The sequence below is a fragment of the Euprymna scolopes genome, chromosome 11 (assembly GCF_053919585.1).
Source record: "Euprymna scolopes isolate OS-2025 chromosome 11, ASM5391958v1, whole genome shotgun sequence".
NCBI lineage: Eukaryota > Metazoa > Mollusca > Cephalopoda > Sepiida > Sepiolidae > Euprymna > Euprymna scolopes.
In genome coordinates, this window is record NC_136492.1 from 17,608,164 (window position 1) to 17,626,048 (window position 17,885).

At 31.7% G+C, this 17,885-nt stretch overlaps 1 protein-coding gene across 3 annotated transcripts in view; it reads right to left on the reverse strand.

Annotated features, from left to right (window-relative positions):
* The window catches only part of LOC145287777 (uncharacterized), a 175,599-nt gene that overhangs the window by 155,748 nt on the left and 1,966 nt on the right, over positions 1-17,885 (reverse strand). Inside the window, exon 1 of one of the 3 annotated variants that reach the window (XM_080135600.1) lies at positions 7,653-7,794. The exons of 1 other annotated variant lie outside the window; for it this stretch is intronic. The gene's annotated coding sequence lies outside the window, so the exon portion shown is untranslated. Of the gene's footprint in view, positions 1-7,652; positions 7,795-17,885 lie in introns of those variants that run through there. One more of the 3 variants, XM_080135602.1, reaches the window with a different exon arrangement.

The window sequence follows — 17,885 nt, forward strand, 5'->3', positions numbered from 1 at the left end:
TTTATCTACGGATTTTAAACTTTGTATATAGGGTATTCAGACATATAGAAATATATCTAGCATAATCTATACATTATATCTATAAAAGTGAGAATGTGAGTGTGTGAGAGAGAGAGAACAATTCTCAACCTATATATTCAACAAATTTTTTACCTACAGATTTGAAAATTTGTATATTGGGTATTCAGACATATGGAAATATATCTAGCATAATCGATCTATTATATCTATAAAAGTCAGAATGTTTGCGTGTGGTTGTGTGTGTAAGGTTGCGAGAGAGAGAGAGAGAGAACAATTCTCAACCTATCTATTCAATAAATTTGTTATCTACAGATTTGACCATTTGTATATAGGGTATTCAGACATATGGAAATATATCCAGCATAATCTATCTATTATATCCATAAAAGTGAGAATGTGTGCGTGAGAGAGAGAGAGAGAGAGAGAGAGTAAGTACAATTCTCACCCTATATATTCAACAAATTTTTTATCTACCGATTATAAAATTTGTATATAGGGTATTCAGACATATGGAAATATATCTAGCATAATCTATCTATTATATCTAGAAAAGTGAGAATGTGTGTGAAAGAGAGAGAGAGAAGAGAGAGAGAGAGAACAATTCTCAACCTATATATTCAACTAATTTTTATGTACAGATCTGAAAATTTGTATACAGGGTATTCAGACATATGGAAATATATCTAGCATAATCTATTATATCTATAAAAGGTAGAATGTGTGTGTGTGTTTGTGAGTGAGTGAGTGAGTGAGTGAGTGAGAGAGAGAGAGAGAGAGAACAATTCTCAACCTATATACTCAACAAATTTTGTATCTACAGATTTGATAATTTGTATATAGGGTATTCAGACATAAGGAAATATATCTAGCATAATCTATCTATTATATCTATAAAAGTGAGAATGTGTGTGAAAGAGAGAGAGAGAGAACAATTCTCAACCTATATATTCAACAAATTCTATCTTTACAGATTTGAAAATTTGTATATAGGGTATTCAGACATTTGGAAATATATCTAGCATAATCTATTATATCTATAAAAGTGAGAATGTGTGTGTGAGAGAGAGAGAAAGAACAATTCTCAACCTATATACTCAACAAATTTTTTATCTACAGATTTAAAAATTTGTATATAGGGTATTCAGACATATAGAAATATATCTAGCATAACCTATCTATTATATCTATAAAATGACCATGTGTGTGTGTGTGTGAGAGAGAGAGAGTCAGAGAGAGAGAGAGAACAATTTTCAGCTTGTGTGTGTGTGAGAAAGAGAGAGAGAGAAAGAGAGGAAGGAAAATTCTCACCCTATATATTCAACAAATTTTTTATCTACATATTAGAAAATTTGGATATAGGGTATTCAGACGTATGGAAATATATCTAGCATAATCTATCTATTATATCTATAAAAGTGAGAATGTGTGTGTGAGAGAGAGAGAAAGAGAGAGAGAGAGAACAATTCTCAACCTATATATTCAACTAATTTTTTATCTACAGATTTGAAAATGTGTATATTGGGTATTCAGACATATGTAAATATATCTGGCATAATCTATGTATTATATCTATAAAAGTGTGAATGTGAGTGATGGAAAGAGCAAAAAATTCTCAACCTATATAACCTATAAAAGTGAGAATATGTGTGAGAGAGAGAGAGAGAGAGAACAATTCTCAACCTATATATTCCACACATTTTTGAGCACAGATTTGGAAATTTGTATATAGGGTAGGCAGACATATAGAAATATATCTAGCATAATCTATCTATTATATCTATAAAAGTGAGAACTTGTGTGTGTGTGTGTGTGAGAGAGAGAGAGAACAATTCTTAACCTACATACTCAACAAATTTTTTACCTACAGTTTAGAAAATTTGTATATAGGGTATTCAGACATATGGAAATATATCTAGCATAATCTATCTATTATAACTACAAAAGTTAGAATGTGTGTGTGAGAGAGAGAGAGAGAGAGAGAACAATTCTAAACCTATATATTCAACAAATTTTTTATCTACAGATTTGAAACTTTGTATATAGGGTATTCAGACATATGGAAATATATCTAGCATAATCTATCTATTTTATCTATAAAAGTGAGAATGCGTGTGTGTGAGATAGCGAGAGAGAGAGAGAGAAAAAGAGAGAGATAAAAATTCTCAACCTATACATTCAACAAATTTTTTATCCACAGATTTGAACATTTGTATATAGGGTGTTCAGACATATAGAAATATATCTAGCATAATCTATCTATTATATGTATAAAAGTGAGAATGTGTGTGTGTGTGAGAGAGAGGACAATTGTCAACCTATGTATACAACAAATTTTTTATCTACAGATTTCAAAATTTGTATATTGGGCATTCAGACATATTTCAATATATCTGGCATAATCTGTCTATTATATCTATAAAAGTGAGAATGTGTGTGATAGAGAGAGAGAGAACAATTCTCAACCTATATACTCAACAAATTTTTTATCTACAGATTTGAAAATTTGTATATAGGGTATTCAGACATATGGAAATATATCTAGCATAATCTATTATATCTATAAAAGTGAGAATGTGTGTGTGTGTGTGAGAGAGAGAGAGAGAGAGAGAGAACAATTCTCAACCCATATACTCAACAAATTCTTTATCTACAGATTTTAATATTTGTATATAGAGTATTCATACAAATAGAAATATATCTAGGATAATCTTTCTATTATATCTATAAAAGTGAGAATGTGTGTGTGTGTGAGCGAGAGAGAGAGAGAGAGAGAGAGAGAGAACAGTTCTCAACCTATACATTCAACAAATTTTTATATATAGGGTATTCAGAAATATCGAAATATATCTAGCATAATCTATTATATCATTAAAAGTTAGAATGTGTGTGTGTGAGAGATAGAGAGAACAATTCTCAACCTATGCACTCTACAAATTTTTTATCTACAAATTAGAAAATTTGTATATAGGGTATTCACACATATGGAAATATATCTAGCATAATCTATCTATTATATCTATAAAAGTTAGAATGTGTGTGTGAGGTAGCCAGAGAGAGAGAGAGAGAGAGTAAGAACAATTTTCAACCTATATATTCAACAAATATTGGATCTACAGATTAGAAAATTTGTATATAGGGTATTCAGACATATGGAAATATATCTAGCATAATCTATCTATTATATCTCTAAAATTGAGAATGTGTGTGTGAGAGAGAGAGAGAGAACAATTTTCAACCTATATACTCAACAAATTTTTTTATCTACAGATTTGAAAATTTGTATATAGGGTATTCAGACATATGGAAATATATCTAGAGTAATCTATCTATTATATCTATAAAAGTGAGAATGCGTGTGTGTGTGAGAGAGAGCGACACAGAACAATTCTCAACCTATATATTCAACAAATTTTTTATGTACAGATCTGAAATATCACATTTGTATAGAAGTAGAAATCTTGATACCTACTCTGATACCTAATAAAAGAAAGGACACTCTTTAGGGCGGATTTTGATTATAACAAGTCACTAATTAGAAATTATAATAAACATTCTAATAATTTAAGAATTTTACCAAAATAAAATTGCATGGTAATCACCCAATTTCTGCCACAAAATTTTGATTGGCAGAACTCATAAACATAAAATATATATTTTCTAATTTCATCTTTTTTTTTTCTTTTTACATAATCTGGTTTGATGTTTTCCCAAATATTCAAATCACTATATTTTGCTGCTTAATATCAAATACAGCAACTGAGTTATTTTTATGCATCAAACAATTACATTTTCTCATTCATCCAAACTAATCACTGAACATCAATTTCATATTTTCTTCACTAAAATATTACTGTGCTTGATGTCATCAAGTGGAGCGGATCATTTTTTTTCCATTTGTTCACACATTTTTCCAATTTATATATATTTTAAAGATTCTTAGCCTATGTCATTGCATACCAATCTGTTTATTAAAAGTTAAGGTTCACTGTAAACACATATGTTACACCAAAATAAAAACGCTTCAGATAATGTCTTGATATTCAATTCAGTTTCTCACATGACATCTTATGAAGTTAGTAGAAATGTTACAGACTTTTGAATCTCAAACACTTTCAATACTGTGCACTGATATTTTCTTTTTTGCAATATAAGCACATTCATGATTTTTTTTACAAACGTTAAAAACTTTCACATTGTGTAGCAATATACTGAAACAATTATAAAAATATTTGTTTTTATTTTGAATGATGCAGGGCATCTGAAGAGAGATTTTTCTAACAAAATGAAAGTATAATTTTTAGCAATAGGTATCTAGGAAAAGGCCACTACATATGTTATAAGTTCCAAATTTCCACAACCTGGCAAATACTGGTACATGCTAGCAAATTTAGATTTGCAATTACAAAATATGATTCTAATTTTTTCCTTTGCTCTTTATTCTAACACTAAACTAAGTTTACTGTGTTATTTCGCTACAGTTGATATTGTGTAGAACAATAAGAAAATCATAGTGAACAATGCATTCAACAAAATTTCACACACATTTCTAGATACCTATATCTAATAAGTTCAAAAGAAAGGACACACTTAGGGAGGTATTTTGGTGGTCAAGTCACTAAAAAGAGATTAGCTGGTTTCCCGGCATAGCCCAGGATATAATAAAGATTGACTGAAATACATGTTCTAGCTGGTTTCTAGGCGTTGCCAGGGATGTAATATAGACACATTATGTTGTATATTACCTGTTCTCTTCTCCCTAAGGTAAAACAATTTCATATACATGCTGTAAATTACCTATGCTAGGGATAAAACATGAACAATATCAGTCCTAGGGTAGATAAAACAAATAATACATAGAGATGAAAGATTCCTCTCCCCTAAGAATCAAACATATGTTCAATATCTGCTTTTGTTTTTTCATTGTTTATACGGTCCCGAGCAACGCCGGGTAGCCCTGCTAGTCTATAATATAAATCTCACTTGTCTGTTTAAATGTATGTATGTATGTTTGCCTAAAACCTTCGACAGAGGCGACGGATTTTCACGAGATCGGTATCGTTTTGAAGCTCGATCCTTCAGACGACAAACATGGAAAAATTGGCCAAAAACATTAATGCCTTCACCCTCAACTGGGCACTTTTCTGCAGGGAGGGGGTCGCTTTTTTGCCGATATTTTCGAAAGTCATCCCTTCTTTTCAATTGTCTAGCCTTAATTTAAACATACGTCACTTCTGTTTTGGCGATGGACACAACAGCAAAGACGTCACGTTTTTTTTTCGTGTTCTTTTCCTACTTCGCTATACGGGTTCGAGCCTGCCAGTCTACTACCACTTTTTTTTCTTTTTTTTTGCTCAACACACACCTCACACAAACACAAACACACGGCAATGTCAGCAGCAGGGCACATGTCAAAGGATTGCCCCAAAAGAAATCCGACCAAAACCCTTGCAGCTGCCGACAAGTCTCGTGACCCACTGATAACAGCCAAGCCAGCGGACCCATCCCCCAATATTAGATGGGTCACAGTAACCCGAAAGGGAAAAGCAAAGTCCCCCAATTCCGGCCAGCAAACAGACGGAAAACAGGCGTCGCAACAACAACAACAACAACAGCCGCCGCAACCGAAACGGCCAGAACAAAAAGACCAACAACCGCCGCAGCCAAAGACGTCACAACACAGAAAGCAACAACAGCAGGAGCAACAGCAGCAGCAACAGCAGCAGCAACAACAGCAAGAGGAGCAAAAAAACAACGTTTTGTAAGGCTATTGATTCTTTTCATTTATTTTCAGATGCAGTAATGGCGTTCACTCAACCAGAAAAGGCGTTTTGTGTGCTTGAATTTGCAAAAACTGAATCATTCGACACTTGTTCAACGTGCATTTTGATTCCTTCAGATCTCACACACTTCGAGTGTGTGTGTGTGTGTGTGTGTGTGTGTGCGCGCGCGTGCGTGCGTGCGTGCGTGCGTGTGAAACGGCTGGTCAATGTGTCTCTCATTCCAAGAGACGTAGATGAACTGAAGGCCAGAATAACAGGAGCTGTTTCAACCACTGACAACGCAATGCTGGGACGCGTTTGGCAAGAATTGGACCATCGTCTTGTTGTGTGTCGTTTGACAAATGGTGCTCACAAGTGAACATTTTTGAACATGGCATGAAAAACTTGAGCTTACAAGTTTTCTGAATATATCAGATGCGTTTTTATATCCTTAATAGTTCTCGAGATCCTACTTACTTACCTTCCCGCGAGGGCAGAGTTAGACACAAGGTCGGTTTTTAATATAGGGAAAATCCAGCTCCCCCCCCCCCAAAAAAGAGGCCATCTGGATAGGAACAAAAATTAAAATTGTCTCATTCATGAAGGATTTCTCAATTTAAAATTCAAATTCAATCAACGCTTCTAACACGGAAAACACTACTCTGAACTTTACAATGTAATATATCATAAAGATGTGTTCTGTATTTTCACACATCAGATACGCCACATCTGTCACGGAATGAAAATATCATATTCCAAAAATTATATTAATTGATCAAGTAGTTTTTTTTTTCTGTAACCAATAAAATCAAATTTTATGAGTAAGCGATAAGATTGTGTTTTGATCCGCCATATTTAATAAATAAAATTAGAGAACTGAATTCGAACTACAGAGATCACAACAAGCCTTGTAATGGCTACAATTTACTATTAAAATCGTTAAAAATCGTAAAGAAAAAGATAATTTTCTGTATATAAAAAAAAGGCTATTTGATCAATTTACGTGAATTTTGGGATATGATATTTTCGTTCTGTGGTGTGATGTTACTGATGTATATTATAAAAATTTTCAGTACTTTTTTTTTTAGTTTTGCACTCTAGATTTGCACCGGACGTGATTATCCTTTAAAATTATTTTCTTTTCTTAAAATTAAATAACTAAAACAAAAAACAAAAAATACAAAATACAATCGTTTTATTTGGATTCTTCGAACCATTGTCCTCATCTTGAGTGTTATTTTCACAACGTTTCAGTCGATGTAACCTCCGACCTTCTTCAGGATGTAAAACTGGTAAAATTCAGTTGTAAATGTTACATACTTCTGGATGTTGAGGGTGCAATCTTCAGTGCGGGCGACATTAAAAATATAATTGCGAATTACGTGGGATTTTTATCCACTCATGGCTGACGGAACGAGAACATGTCCCCCACCCCCTGTGGATTCAACAAAGGGTTCAGTTCGAAATTCAGTGCAAATTTCCAAGTTCGACGGAAAGATTTCCGAGCTTGACAAGATGATACCAATTAAGAAGGTTGGCGGTTACATCGATCGAAATATGAAAATACACGCAGTGTAGTATCTGTTCTGATGGTACACTTCACCTTTTCTGTCCTCGGTCAGTGGAGGAGAAGTCCTTTATGACTGAGACAATTTTTATTTTTGTTTCTATCCAGAGTACCCCTTTTTTAGGGAGCTGGATTTCCCCCACATTAGAAACCGACCTTGTGCCTAACTCTGCCCTCGTGGGGAGTCAAGTAAATAGGAACACTCAACATGCGAACAGTAGTCCAAATAATCCAAATAATACGAATAACCGATCCTCATCTAAAAAAATCCAGAAACGCAAAATTGAATTAGTTAAAATACTCACTTGTTAAGTTTTATCAGCAAGTAAGGTCACAGAATCTGCCGGTACGTTTGAGATAAGGATGATTAGACAGTTTGCTTGAGCAAATGAACAAGTTCAGTTACGAGAAACGCGACCGGTTTATATTGCAGCCTCGAGGTAACGTGACAGGGGGAGGGTTTTTATACTTTGATTTGATTGGCCTGTTTCGTTTTCAATCTAGTTTTTAATTGATCAGTAAGTTTATCTCACTCCCCCGATTTATATATTTATTTATTTATTTATTTATTTATCATCTTTACATCCCGATCCTTTCATTTTTTTTTTTTTTTTGTTCCCTGCTACCCTAATAAGCAATCTTCGAGAGACTTCACATACCCACCTAGTTTCTTTGATCCTGCCTAGAATTTCAGTCCCACATACAGAGCGACTTGCTTGTTTTCGGCCAACACCAAGCCGGAAAACAGTGGGCGTTCTACCACCTAGAGAGGGTTGGGAGGGTCTTACTGACATTTTTATTTTATTTTTTTAATTAAAAAATTTTTTTTTTAACTTTCCCCTCCACCTCCCAAGCCAATAAAATAAAATTAAACAAACGACTTTTTATAAAAATTTTATGTTTACAAATTTATTTTGTTGCATCTGAAACACACACGCACACACGCACACACACAGAGATGCACGCGCATGCGCACGCACACACGCACACACGCACACACACAATATGGATTAGGAATCTTAGGCAGGACCCCCCCCCCGGTGTGCTTGAGGTATTGTGGGGAATGAGAACTCTAACTAGGATCAAGAATAGACTAGCAAAGGTACAGTGACAAGAATGACCATAGACACTCCTCTACTCACTTTTTTGAGTGGCCTTGTACCTAACTTTTTGTTTATTTCTGATTTCTTTGTAAACTTTCAGAGTAAATAAAAAATATATAACACAGCTAGCGTTTATAAAATTGTTGAAGACCTTAAAAGATTAAAGAGAGGGGAGGGCGAGCGCGCAACACGCAACACGAATTGCCGGTACTTATTTAGAATTAAGTCTTATTTACAAAAGAAAAAATATCATAAAAAAATTAAAAAAAAAAATAACTTTATGATGTATGTGCCTGTCGTGAGACTAAAATATCATATTTACAAAAATCATATAAATCGATTAAGTAGTTTTTTAACTAAGGAAATCAAATCTTATGACTAAGCGAGTCGTAGTGTTTGGATCCGCCATGTTTTATAAATATGGGAGCGAAAAAATCATTTTGAACTATCGAGATCAAAACCAGCCTTGTAATGGATGCAATTTATTATTAAAATCGCTAAAAATCCTAAGAAATAATTTTCTATATATATATATATATATATATAAAAAAATAGCTACTTGGTCAATTTACGTGATTGTTGGAATATGGTATCTTTTTTTCTGCAATTTAGTTTTTTTGTTGTTGTTTTTTAATAGGTTTCATTCTAAATAAGTAGCAAATTTGCGACAATGTTATGGGCATTTACACCCATCTCATGGTAAAGTTAAATCTATATATTAATACGATAGCGTAAATGTTCTTTTGTGTGTCACACTTACATCTGTTTTCTTCCGAGTGACTGTCGTTTAATTGTTATGACCTTTCATTTTTTGTAATAAATAATTTTACCAAGAATTCTTCATAAGTTTTTGATTTCGGTTATACCTGAAGGAACTACAGTTCCTATATATATATATATATATATATATATATATATATATATATATATATATATATATATATATATATATATATATATATATATGAATGAACCCTTTTTCAGGGTCAACTGCCAACTAGCACTGTGTGTGTTTGTACGTATCTATGTGAGTGTTGGGGGTGGAGAGGGTTTCCGTAAGCCGTGGTGAAGGTAACCTTTCTAGGAGAAGCAAATCTCTGATTAAAAAAAAAACATAAAGCGGGAGACCAGTACCCGCATTAAACTGGCCTGCAGTTTAACTTATTGCTGGCTACCTTGCTCTTGATTGTTGCTGGATCTCAACATTTTGAACCGAGAGAGAAACTTAGCTGTCGTACAAAGCTAAGACTATGTAACATCATCTGTGTATAGATACTCCCTCAGGCATTTGTGTATTAAAATGGTCCGGTGGCAATGGAAGTCATGTTTGGGTTTATGAACTTTAAATGTCTGAGGGAGTGGCACTGGTCTGACAAGACGTTGCAATCATATATATATATATATATATATATATATATATATAAAACTCGAGTTCTTTCAGCTATAATCGAAACCGAAACCAAAACTTATATATATATATATATATATATATATATATATATATATATATATATATATATATTGAGTAAACTGATTCATAATTTTGAATTAAAAATCAGTTTCAAAAGGAAAACAAACAAAATCAATAGATTGTACGATCGTTTCGGAAACGATGTTTTTATTGAAATAGACAATACGTCTTGAACAATAATTTGATAAAAAGATTTTTCAAACAAAGTCTCCTCATCAGCCAAAAAGATGAGGGGGGGGGGTTAAAGACATCAAAATAAACCTAGCATATTTTTAAAACTTCCTTAAAGAAATCTTTTTATCGAATTATTGTTCAAGACATATTGTCTATTTCAATAAAAACATCGTTTCCGAAACGATCGTACAATCTATTGATTTTGTTTGTTTTCTTTTTAAATCGATTTTTAATACAAAATTATGAATCGTTTTACTCAATATTAAAATAGCTCTAGGATATCTATGCCTATCGAGCTTATTATATATCTACATTACAACGAGCACTGTTTTCTCTTAATAGTATTAATACATTTACCAGTACATTAAAATAAACTCTGCTCTTTAGACTCTAGGTCTAATTCCATAATTATATATATATATATATATATATATATATATATATATATATATATATATATATATATATATATATAATCTCAACTTTATAATATATAGAAATCGATAGAAAATTGACTCTATGATAATGTATACGAAATCTGCATAAATTAAAATATTTTTTTATTTAAGCGTATTTTACGACCGGGCAATGCCGGGCATCCCTGCTAGCTTAGATAAATACTTTTGCAGTTTTAACAAAAGAGCTACAATAATATTAGGGCATCTCCATTTACGCTGAACATCCACAAAATGCCAACATCAATATATTGCAATATATGAAAGAGTCCGCTGTGGAATTTTCATAGGTACCACTCGTTAATAATTAAAATGTTTTGGCACAGGAGCCGAGTCGTTTATATTAACAATAGCCGGACCTATGGAAATTCTATAGCGGCATCTTTCATATGTAATATATCGACGCTGGACATTCTGTAGACGTTCAGCGTGAATGGAGACTCCCTCCCCGCAATATTATTATAGCATTTGTGTTAAAACTGTAAATGTATTTATCTAAGTAATCTGGTTAATGTAGTGTCAGAATATATCTGGTTATTATGGTTTATCTCAAACATCCTTATAGGAGTGTGTGGCATATTTCCAATGTATGGACGCCCGGTGCGAACGGAAACCCCACAATATTATTATACTATCTTTAGACAGAAAAGATACTACCCTCGGATCCTAGCCAAAACAAGGGGGTGTATTTAAGTTTCACGTACGACCCAAAGGCTACATCATTTTTTATTTATTTATTATTTTTTTTTTTTTTTTTTTTTTTTTGTATTACGTCTTCAGTAATCCGGAGATTCTATTCATTAAAAAAGGAGGATAGACATTACAACATTAAATTAACGTATATATATATATATATATATATATATATATATATATATATATATATATATATATATATATATATATACTAATTTAATGTTCGTTGTATGTTATCACTAGGGCTGTGACAACAGCATATTCTTTTCATTGTTTTGACTCTTGAGTATATATCCGTTAATATCTTATATATTTTTTTATATAGACTGATGTGGTTCTCGGTTGCTTGAGAGTCAAAAAAAATTAAAAGAATACTCTATTGTCATATCCCTAGTTATCGCTCGTTATCCTCCTTTTTAAGAAATAGCATCTCCCAATCGAATAATTCATAATCTGGAAACCGTAATGTGCGTACGTTAAAGGTAGTACGGTATTAATATATAGACCAGCAGGACCTGTGGAAATTTCACAGCGGACTCATTCATATATATTAATATATTGATGTTGGCATTATGTAGATGTTCAGTGTAAATGGAGACGCTCTGGTATTATTGTAGCTTTTTTTTTTTATTGAAACTGCAAAAGTATTTATCTAAGCTAGCACGAACGCCCGGTAAAGCCCGTTCTTTAAGTACGCTTAAATATGATATTTTAATTCTTGCAGATTTCGTATATAGTATTATAGATTTAATGTTCTATCGATTTTTATATATTATAAAGTTGTGATTTCAAAAATAAAAAAATATATATCCATATGAGATGGGTGCATTAGCTTGAATCGAAACCGAAATAAAAACTTATGAAAAAAATATATAGATAGATAGATAGATAGATAGATAGATAGATAGATAGATCTACACACACATATACATATATATATATACATATGTATATATATACATATATATACATATGTATATATACATATATATACATGTGTGTGTATATACATATACATATATATGTACATATATATGCATATATATACATATATATATACATATGTATATACATATGCATATACATATTTATACATATATATGAATATATATATACATATATATCATATATATACATATATATACACGTATATATATACACATATATACATCTATATACATATATGTACATATATTATGAAAAAAATAGATAGATAGATATATAGATTGATAGATAGATAGATCTACACACACACACACACATATATATACATATATATATATACATACATATATATACATATGTATATATACATATATATACATATGTGTGTATATACATATACATATATATGTGCATATATATGCATATATATACATACATATATATACATATGTATATACATATGCATATACATATTTATACATAAATATGAATATATATATATATATATACATAGATATACACGTATATATATACACATATATACATCTATATACATATATGTACATATATATGCATATATATACATACATATATAAATATATATACACATATATATACACATATATATATATATATATATATACACACACACATATATATAATTTGAGTTCCTTCAGCCATAATCGAAAACGAAACCAAAACTTATGAAGAATTCTTGATAAAATTATTCATAAAAAAATAGATGATTTAAGTGCCACTATCTATAGTCGAAACCGAAACTGAAACTTATGAAGAATTCTTGGTAAAATTATTTCTGATAAGAAATGGAAGTACATAACAATTAAACCACCCGGATGTAAGCGTGATGCACAAAAGAACACACGCTATCGTATTAATATATAGATTACTCATGGAAGGTCACAATTTTTTATGTCATTTAAAAAAAAAAAATAAGGGCATGTTTTACAACACCCAACAAAACAAAAAAATGCCAAATAAAACTAAATATACAACAAGTAAATTCTTACCAAAGGCAAGATAAGTTACCAAAGGCAAGATAAATTACCCTTCTACCTACCTGGATAAGCCTTTTATCTTTTAGCTTATTTTAAAGCGTTTGTATTTGAAACGGCAGTAGTATCAAGACTTTTGAGTTGGAACGAAAAATGGCGGTTTTGGTATAGCAATTTGGACCCTCGATAATCACTCAAACATCGAAAATTAAACAAAATATTGGTAGAAACCCATCTAATAAATATCACCAATCGTGCGAAAATGTAATGTTTAACCAACATTTGGTTTAATTTTCGATTTTAAAACGATTATTGAAGCTCTAAATGATTATAAACTCAAAACTGTTGTTTTAAAATAAATATTTAAAAATAATAACACCAAAGCCAACGTGATCGCCGCCATCCGCCGAGTATTAGCTAAGTTCCCGCTGGCGCTTGTGGAAAAGCATGCTCCTAGTTCCGGACCTATACTGAGGCGATGATTGAGGCCGAAGGCGGCTACACCGAATAGATGTCAGCTTTAGTACACAATCAAGTTTTCTGAATTGATATTTTCAATAAAAGTTTTTAAATAAAATTGTTGTTTTGTTTAGGCGACGCTTTCATCGTCCCACCCCGTAGACAACATCGTGAGGATTAGTAACGACAATTGTAACTGGTAATTCTGTGATTATTTAAGAGTACTGCTCAACAGAAATTTGTTTTCATGAAACTTGAAAATGACTGTGTTGTAGTCGGCTGGAAAGTAACCTCGTGGTATTATTTTATGCATCTGAATGTGTCGGCTACATCTATCTATCAACTATTATGTAAAAGTCATTTTGTGTGTGTGTGTGTGTGTGTGTGTGTGTGTGTGTGTGTGTGTGTGTGTGTGTGTGTGTGAGAGAGAGAGTTCCTCATAGGTTCCGAAATGGCTGAGTCTATCTTTTGCAAATTCCACAGGTAATTTATATGTCTGGCAGTGTTCTTAGATATGTTTTGTACAGAAATTCATCCGATAAGTATCGGAAATCGAAAAAATCCGATCCTAAAAATAGTTTTCCTTTTATATAGATAAAATGAATATTTACAGGTCATTCGTAGTCAAACCCAAATATCAACTGACGTGATATTGTAAACAAACACAGACGGAATTTGATGAATGATATTATCATTATTGTTTTTAGTTTATTTATTTACTTTACTTTACTTATTTATTTATTTACTTTTTTTTTTTAATCACCTTCTTAGCTATATTGTGAAAAAAAATCAATTTTCGTTCAGTAAAACAAAAGTTATGATGAATTTACTGGTGTTCAAAATCCTAAGAAAACCTAAGGAGGTGAGCGACGTTTTTATAACTGGCTTCCATAGCAATCACGTCGCTTCAGCGACTACTGTTGCTACCAATTCACCGCTTTCGCGAAAAGAGAAGTAACACGTGAAACAGAGAGAGAGAGAGAGCGAAAGCATGAAAGGGGGATAATTGAGGTTTTTATTGAAAGCATACGAGTGCCGTACATCGTTATTACATATGTGTATGTTATATTTATGGGAGGGGGAATAAGACTGAAATTAAACAAAGAACAAGTGAATTTACTGCAAGCCTGGAGCAATCATGGATTACAATAGAAAAATGCGAGCATGAAAAGTAATATGGTTAAGCTTAAACATGGAAAAGTAAAGGAGTAGTTGTTAAAACTGGAAAAGAAAAGGACAAGATATTCTAGTAAAAAATATAATAAATTTATAACTTAAAATATTGCAGCATTAAAAAAAATTTTATTATTATTCAATTCATAACATTAGATAACCAATATTTAATGCTGCAATATTTTAAGTTATAGATGTATGTGGCACCTGTCATTGCAAACTTATGGTAATTTGATCCAGAAGGGAATTTCTGCAATCAAATTATTATATGCAGGATTATTACTGTTATTGTTGTTGTTGCTGTTGTTGTTGTCGTTATTATTATTATTATTACTACAACAACAACAATAATAATAATAATAATAATAATAATAATAATAATAATAATAATAATAATAATAATAATAGCAGCAGCAGCAGCATGTATGGTATTTATTTAATTTGTATGTCCCTCTTACATTCGAGTGACCGTCGTTTACTTGTTATGGGCTTCCATTTCTTGTAATAAATAATTTTACCAAGAATTCTTAATAAGCTTTTGGTTTCGGTTTCGATTATAACTGATGGCACTCAAGTCAATTATTATTTGATAAATAACTAGCCTGGGTGTCCGGCGTTGCCCGGGTGTTTGTAGGTGGGTGTTGAGCAAAAACAAAAGAAAAAAAAGTTGTAGTAGGCAGGCAGGCTCGAACCCGTGACGCAAAGGCGAAAAAAGTTGAGGTGTGTGTAAGGGTGTTGGTTGAAAAAATAAAAAGGAAAATTGCGAACGCAAAATAAAAAAAAAAAATAGGAGTAGTAAGCAGGTCGAACCCGTACCGCGAAGGAGGAAAAGTGAAAAAAAAAAACGCGATGTGTTTACTGTTGCGCCTATCGCCAAATCAGAAGTGACATGGATTTTAATTAGGAATAGACAATCAAACAGAGGCGATGACTTTCGAAAATGTCGGCGAAAAAGTGATCCCTCCCTGTAGAAAAGTGCCCAGTGGAGGATGAAGAAATTAATGTTTTTTTTTTGTTTTGTTTTGTTTTTTGTTTTGTTTTTTTTGGGGGGGGGCAATTTTTCAATATTTGTCGTCCGAAAGGTCGAGCTTCAAAATGATACCCATCTCGTGAAAATCCGTCGCCTCTGTCGAAAATTTTAGGCATACATACATATACACAGACAGACAGACAGACAGACAGACAGGTAATATTTATTTTATAAATAATTTTACCAAGAATTCTTCATAGGTTTTGGTTTTGATTCAAGCTGATGCACCCAAGTCATAAGGATATTTGTTTTGTTTTTTTGTGTGTGTGGGGGGGGGTTAAACGCAATTTTATAATATACTAGATGTTCAGCCCGGCTTTGCTCGGGTCCTATGTACTGTTAATAACTTTATGTACACATATATATATATATATATATATATATATATATATATATATATATATATATATATATATATATATATATATATTAAAAAGCTTGACTCATATCCTGGTAAACTACATTTAAAGTTTCAACTGTTTAGACCCAAAATTGGCGGAGGATTTTGGTAGAGTCTGCAAAAGTCATTTCTTCTAACTTTGACCTCTTGGAACCCAAATTTTCGCCCAAAATCTGATTAAAAAGTTTGCTTCATGTCTGAATACCTTTTATGGAAAATTTCAAATGTTTAGATCCAAAATTGATTGAATAATTTGCTAGAGATCGCAAAGGTCAAATCTTTTTAACTTTGGCCCCTTAGCAGCCAAATTTTGACCAAAAATCGATTAAAAAGCTTCCCCTATGTCTGAATATACTTTATGCAAAATTTCAAATGTTTAGACAAAAAATTGGCTGAGTAATTTGGTAGAGACCGCAGAGGTCATTTGTTTTCTAATTTTGACCCCAATTTCGATCCCTTAAAATTTATTGTTTTGGGTTCAAATCAAATTAAAAAGTTTTATTCATGTCCAAGTAACCTACATTTAAAATTTCAAGTGTTTAGACCTAAAATTGACGGAGGAGTTTGGTAGAGTTTCAAAGGTCAAATCTTGACAGCCAAATTAAAAAGATTTTCCCAAATCTCAATGTTCTTTATGTCAAATCTCGAGTCTCTAGATCGAAAATTTACAGAGTTATTTGGTAGCGAAATGTACACATGCACACACACACACACACACACACACACACACACACACACACATAAACACACATACACATATTTTCACTTTTATAGATATATAGATTACTACTATTATTATTACTATTATTGATGAAAACCACTCCTGACAAAATATGAAACTATTTTATATAAGAAACTAACAAGAACGTAAGATGGTTCTTATTAATCCTTTTTACCTTAACATACATCGTTAATCTTGTTTATATTAACATACATCATTATTTTTTTACATTAACATACATCATTATTTTTTACATTAACATACATCATTAATCTTCTTTTTTTACATTAACATACATCATTAATACATCATTAATTTTTTTACATTAACATACATCATTAATCTTTTTTTTACATTAACATGCATCGTTAATCATTTTTACATTATTTTTCATGGTAAAATTTTCAGAACGAATTATGTTTAAAAACCGAGGTTTCAACAGCCAAATTTTAAAAGCCTTTGAGAATATATTCGAAACATTGAGAAGTTAGATCAAAATTTCGAATTAAATTTTGTATAATAAAAGGTACTCGCCCAGAATTCTCCTACTGAACAGAACAGAAAAACTGTATGATGCCTGAACTAAATCGACTTTGCAAACTAAAACTTCGTTTAGGGTTAAGCTACTTCTGAATTTTAAAGATCGTGCTATATTTTTAGTATTATATTATTTATTCAATTCTATGATAAAAGTACATCGTAGTTAACAAAGTGCCTCCTCCATGTGTAAAGAATGGGTTTCTAAATAATTACATTAGTATTTCAGTACGGCTCGTAAACGACAGAAATACTAGGGCTAGTTTAAGGTTAGATTAGGCTGAGGGTAAAAATGTAAAATTGAAAAAAAAAAATGTTCAGTTTATATTGCGTAGATCATTCGGTGAAGTTCGTTAACGTT